Genomic DNA, 6630 nt, shown 5'->3' on the forward strand with positions numbered 1-6630 from the left:
CTGTCAATTTGCTCTTTGTAAGCAACAGAACAGGATTTCTTTTCAAAGCATGTAGTGACAGGCCAAGTGGGAATGGCTTTAAAGTGGAAAAGGATAGATTACATGTTAGGAAGGAATTCATTACTGCAAGGATGCTGACGCACTGGAACAGGTTGTCTGGAGATGTTGTGGATGCCCCATCACTGGAAGGGTTCAAGGAGAGGTTGGACAGGGTTTTGAGTAACCTGGTCTAGTGGAAGGTGTCCCTGCCCATGGCAGGGGCGTTGAGATCCAGTGCTCTTTAAGATTCCTTGCAACCCAGGCCATTCTAGGATTCTAGGGTTTATGCTTATAACAACCTGCAGCTGTAGATTTGCAGCTGCGGAGATACAGTACCAGGCCTCAGCTACAGAGCAGGTGTGCTAAATTCATAGCCAACACACACTGGTGCTTGTTCCCATCCTTCCCTAAATCTCTTCTGTATGAGAAAATTTGTATCTGCACAGTAATATATTGATAGCTTTCACTTGATCACAGTAAATTCCAAAGTAAATAACAAAGCTATTTGCCTTCTCTGATGTCTCTCTCTCATAAGTAGCTTTCATCTCAAATTATATCACCAAAAAGTCAAGTGGTTTTCTGTGTCCCCATTGTGGTGGTTTTAACTCAGTTGGATGAGGTTTTTTAGATACAACTTAGAGAAACATTACAAAACTTCCTAACATGATTTAATTGCCTAGGAGAGAAAGAAATATTAAAGGTGTAAAGGTCATTCATATGTTAAAAATATTCTGTGATCCCAAGGAGTACTTGTGAAACCTTTCTGAGTGCTATAAACCATTCCAGGTCCAAATTTCTAAAAGGAGTTAACTGTCAGATTACTATGATTTGTGCTTCATATTCCCATCATTACAGGAAACAGAAGAGAAGCTCAAAAATAAAAAGGACAATGCTTTAGCGGAATATCAGGCAAAAATGGCTGTAAAACACAATTTCAAGCAAATCTATTAAGTGATTTATTTCATGGTTTGATTGAAGCACAAAAGGTAAACATGCATTTTATTTGGGATGCAAGTGAAATAATTGATCCCTTTCACTCCTAATATCTGCAGCCAACATTATATTCTGGTCTTCAGAGTGTATATGTATACATCAAATTGTGGGTCACCCACTACACCACTTGCACTGGGCAAAGATCTTCTTGTGAAGATCTCAGAAGAAGTTTCTGATCAGATGCTACTGAGGAGAACAAGCAAAGCAGTTTCTTTTTTAATCACTCAAGAAAATTAACACATTTGTGATGCATGACCTTAGTGACATCTCTTTTGCTAATTAATCCCAAATCTTCCCTAACCCCACCGTTTGGTGCAGGGATATGAAAGGTCAGAGCAACGGAGATTTGTGCTAGTTTTGTAAGGGACAAAGACCAGCCTCTGCTCCCCCAAGAAAATTCATAGCTACCTTGTCTCAAATTCCTGATTTCTCCTTATAAAAGTCTGTCATTTGGAACTCTAATTCTGCTGTGATTTGCCAAAGTATAAGAACTTTGAGCCATTGTCCACATATTCCCCTTTTTCAGTAGTGTTTAGTACAGAATCAGCTCTCACTGAAAAAGAACAGTAATTGCACCAAATCAGTTTAGGCTTTCTCTACATATATAGTAAAAGGACATTATTGTATGTTTTGCTGCTTTTAAAAAAATTTTAGCTGCTGAGCAATCTTTGTTGATGTAGTGCACATGGAAAAATGTCCAGTAGTTTATTGAATTACCTAATTCTGTTTTGTTGCAACATTGTGTGAGAGAGTACAATAGGAGCAACAATTCTGTGTTTGAAAGACATGATAAAATTTTTAAGATACGTTAAGAGAATATCATCATTATGCCTGAAAAAACTATATAAACCACATATTAAATTTGCACAGTACTTTGTTTTATGAGCATGCTATGGACATTTTAGCATACTTTAACTTGAGAGACCCAAGACTAATTTTAAATTTAAAGTGAGTTGTGTTTTTCAGATACCTCTGAAATGTCCTTTATACCTAGAATCCTTGTGAAAGACTCTTATTTACACAGCCAGTACCGTATGAATATGTGCATGTACTGCCACAGAAGAGAAGATGTTAATTTAATACTAGCAGAAATCGGTGAAAGGGATTTTTTGACTTCTGACTTGCTCTTTATGTTAAGAAGCATATGAGGAAAAAGTCAAAAGCAACCATGGGTTGTGGCAGGAGGCTCATGCCCCACTGCCTGCTGCAGAAAGCTTATCTGCTGTGTCCATCAGCTGGTGCACATAGGTGGGACAAGCCAGGCCAGACAGATGCCCCGCATGGAGTTATCTCTGACACCAAGAGAGCGAGATCCCCAGCTGACAAATAAACATCTTTGCCTTGGGAGCATGATGTATAGAGACAAAGGTTAGGAATTATTGACAGAAAAACGCTGCATTTCACTATAAAAGCTACACAAATTTTCATGGAGGCAGAAGTCTCCTACACACCTATGGAAACATGTAGGGCTCCTCCCCAAACCATTGGATGCATTTTCATGGTTACTTTTCCAGAAAGTGGAGTCACTATCTCTGATGTGTTTAAAAAAAGATTGGATGTGACACTGGGTGCCATGATTTAGTTCAGATGTTAGGGCATGGGTTTTACTTAATGGTCTTGAAAGTCTCTTCCAACCTAATGATTTTGTGTTTCTGTGAAATTGAGAGCACAGGATTTTTAATGTATGCCTCATCAGAAATTGGATGGTAAGATACATGGAATCCTAATCTCTACTATTTCTTCACTAGCTGAAATATGAACCTTATTATAGTTCACTGAATTGTTAATCTACTAGTAGTGTACTTTTATTTATCCTGTGTAGTAAGTTACCTCTAAAAGTCTTATGTCAGTTAAATTTGTGTCTATTAAATAACTCATTTTTTATTAAACATAATTGGCCATTATTAAGAACTTGCAAACGAGAGTGGGTTTTGGGGTGCTAGCTGCCTCAATAAACTACTGTCTCCTGTGAGAGGCCTGGACAGAGGCAAAACTTGCTTAAACTCCCCTCTCCATTCAGAACAAGGGTCAGAGAGATTTTTCTAATAGGATTTGTAAATAGACTTTAGCTCTTGATAAATTTGCATCATGATACATTTAAAATTCCAAATTTATTTTGTTATACATAGCCATGGAGTTAAGGCATATTCTTTTTGAGATATGAAAGAGTAAGAGGAATGGCTTGTGAAAATGCAGATTTGGTAAAAACAATAGGTTTCTTTTTGAAATAATTTAATTGGTTTTAACTTGGGTTTTTCTTTGTTGTATCTATACTCTAATATTCCTGCTAAATAAAGGAGCCTATGTCTGTAATAATTTGTGGTTTCCTCAGTTCCAGCTGTCTCTGAAAACATTGGGGCACTTTTCACTTGCTAAAAAACATGCATATAGAAATAACTTAAGGAAGGAAATCAGAGTTAACAAAGAATTTGTGTATGGCAGCCAAAAAATACAGGAAGATCAAACATGTACAGGAAAATTATGAGTAGGAGGAAGGGAGGGAGACAGGGCATGAAATACTTCAATTTTCATATGCTGCTACAAAAGGCAAACAAGCAAGCAAATGTGCTCTTGTATCTGTAGAGAGATGTGTTACAGCTGGAGCACTCATCAGAATGTTTGTATGCTGAATGGCCTTGCCTCTGTGCATGTGAAACATCATTATGCAGCGGAGGTATTCAGGATCTGGGATATTAATTCAGGCATCCAGAAAGAAAAAAAAAAGACATTAAAAATTCTATTAACTCACTAATGACTTTAATTTTGATTTTGAAGAGAAAATATGGAGACTGACAAAGACAGTGAAGAAAAGCTGTACTGAGCCCTGATCCTGAGCAGGAAAAAGCATGCAACATATTTCTGAAACAAAGGTAATTTGGAACTCCTGACCCACCTTTGTCCCTAAGGAAGGTCACAGAGAGCAGAACCAAATCGTGTCTTGCTTTCTTGCTGCCCCACTCCAATTACAATTTCTGCTTTTGTACTTCCCAGTGGTTCTGCTGGATTAAGACATATTGCTAGAAAATAAGAGCTTTCTCCAAGTCCGACCAGGTAAGATATATCTGTATCCATCTAGCCTGTTTTTTCAATAAGATACCTAAGGAAGAGGGCAAGGACAGGTTGAACATACCAGAGTATTTCACACTGTCATCCACTGCTGTAAAGATTGAAGTAGTCAGGGCAAGTCACTGGCTGTGCTTTGAGCTGAATTCAGCACATACGTTATACAAGATTTGAGCTGCCAGAGTGTCTGAGGAGCTCAGACTGCCTCCACACAAAACCAAATCTTGGACACTGCCCTGGTTACAATGAAACAAGTAGCACAGACCACATGCTGATCTGCAGCAGAAATTTCCTCTCCAAAACTGACCTACTAATTTCCTTTCAAATTCTCACAAGGCCAGGCAATCTTTCTCAGAAGTTGTTTGAAATATCCTTTTGAACCCAAGAAATAAAAAGACATTATGCTGACTTAGATAATCTATCCACCTGTCTTAAAGAAAGACTGCAAATGTGACTTAGAAATGTGTTACCTATGCTGATCTAATACATTCAGAGTTTAGACAAGTGGGATTTCAGCTCTGTTTGTGTCCCCAGAACTTCCTGGTGAATAACTGACATAGGTCCATGATGTATGCAGTTCACCTTGAGCAGCTCCAGGCCCTTTTTGCCAGTTCTGTTACACCCAGGGCTGAGATGCTGAATTCATCTCAGTACTGGGGAGTGGCGACCCTGGACAGCCATCCCTAACCAGTTTTTAAATAATCAGACTGGCAAGCAACATTTCTGAGATGTCTACTTACCAGCCTGCCTACCACCTCTCTCCAGTAGTGACTGCTTCCTCCAGCTACACCACCTATTTTGGGACACTCCAAAAACCTGAAGAGGGGAATCAATTGGACAGTTTGGCAGCATGCATATCTCATACTGGTTCATTTTAAAGAAATAGGAGGTCAATACGCTTCATCATTTTTAAGTTTAATCTTGAGATAAAGAAACCCTGGCAAAACCTATCCTGTTCCACATACACCTCATAATCTAACCCTATCCCCCAAGTGAGCAGGGCACCAGGCAGAGCCAGGAGTCAGCTGTGGAGTTCACACATCCTGCTTTGGTCCTCCCCCAGACTTGTGCATGATTTACTGCTCCAGATGGATCCTTATAACTTTGCAAGGCCTAGTGATATTAATCCAAGGGTAAAGAGCTGGCCAATGTCATGAGAGCTCTTTCAGTGCATGTTCAAAGTTTTGGGGAATCTAGAGGGGTCTCATTCAACTGCAAGTTGGCAAATACAATAATTTACAAGACTGGCAAAAAGGATGACCTTGGTAATGGCCATGTCTTTAAATCACAGGAACTCAGGAAAATGGCCTAACTCAGGTCATACATCCCACAAATCAGACATCTCTCTAACTTTACTGGCATGTAACTTTAGATAATGATCATTACAAAATAATTTTTTAAATTGCAATATTTTTACATTTTTCGAATGTGTACTAAGTCCATAGAATACATGAATCTTTGAATATATTTGAAGAATTAAGATTTTGATCAAGTGGACACAGTGGGAACTGAGGGACTTACCATTCTTTTGGAAATACATTTTTCTTTTTTTTTGGGATCTCTGGGATGCACAACCACTGGGATTTCAAACCTCAGATACAGCTCTTAGCAACTCACTAGCTGTGGGATGGTGTTAGAAATTAGGCAGGGGACCACTAGCACAAAACAGGATTTAACAGTTTATTAACACCTTGATGAGGTATTACAGCAACCTGATGAGACCTTCAGGGTGAGAGAAGTGGACGAGAATCTTGGTTCATGATCAGAAGGCCGGATTTATTGATATATAATACATTATTATTATACTAAAAGGGATAAAGAGAGAAGTTGCAGAGGCTCGCTAAGCTAAGAATAGCATAGAAAAGAATGCATAACAAAGTTCTGTGTCCAGCAGAAAGCAAGGACGAACTCTCCTGTGAGTGGTCAGCAAATCCAAACACTCACAGAAGCCCAATCACCGCTGCACCTGTTGCATTCCACACCAGCCGATAACAATTGTTTACATTCTTCTTCTGGGGCCTCTGCTTCCTAGAAGATGAACAAATCCCAAAGAAAGGATTTCTATGAAAAAATGTCTGCGACAATGAGGGCTTTAAGGATACCAGTGGCATTTGAAAAACGGCAGTAGTAAACAGGAACATTTTGCACTTACTAACAGTAACTCAATTGCTTTGTTGAGTTGAGGCACAGCTTAATGCAGCAGAGAATGGGCATAACAGAAAAGTCCATTAAAAAAATTAAAGCTGATTTCTTTCAGGATGTAGCTGGCATTTACTGATCATCAGAACAGATTGCAGTGGATTCTGGTTTGTTGTCACGGTGCTAGCCAGAGAGGAAGAGCTATGGTGCATAGACCTTACCCACATTCCCACAAATGTGAACCATGCCCCATATGTGCAAGGTAAATTCTGTTTTCACCAAGAATATTAGGTGTTCAGGTGAGGGACAGATATTTTCAGACATTGTATTATAACTTTCTTGCTGAGGATTATAGACCTGCAAAGATGAGAGCAATCAAGAGACTGTCTACATGTG

The 6630-nt window shown here is 39.0% G+C and overlaps 1 long non-coding RNA gene across 1 annotated transcript in view; it reads left to right on the top strand.

Annotated features, from left to right (window-relative positions):
• Positions 1-4177, top strand: part of LOC102072527 (uncharacterized) — a 29279-nt gene extending 25102 nt beyond the window's left edge. The window contains exons 3-4 of the long non-coding RNA XR_012578210.1: positions 3808-3902; positions 4024-4177. This is a non-coding gene — a long non-coding RNA (uncharacterized LOC102072527). The remainder of the gene's footprint in view (positions 1-3807; positions 3903-4023) is intronic.
• Positions 4178-6630: the final 2453 nt, after the last annotated feature.

Source organism: Zonotrichia albicollis, chromosome Z (genome assembly GCF_047830755.1).
Source record: "Zonotrichia albicollis isolate bZonAlb1 chromosome Z, bZonAlb1.hap1, whole genome shotgun sequence".
Taxonomy (NCBI): domain Eukaryota; kingdom Metazoa; phylum Chordata; class Aves; order Passeriformes; family Passerellidae; genus Zonotrichia; species Zonotrichia albicollis.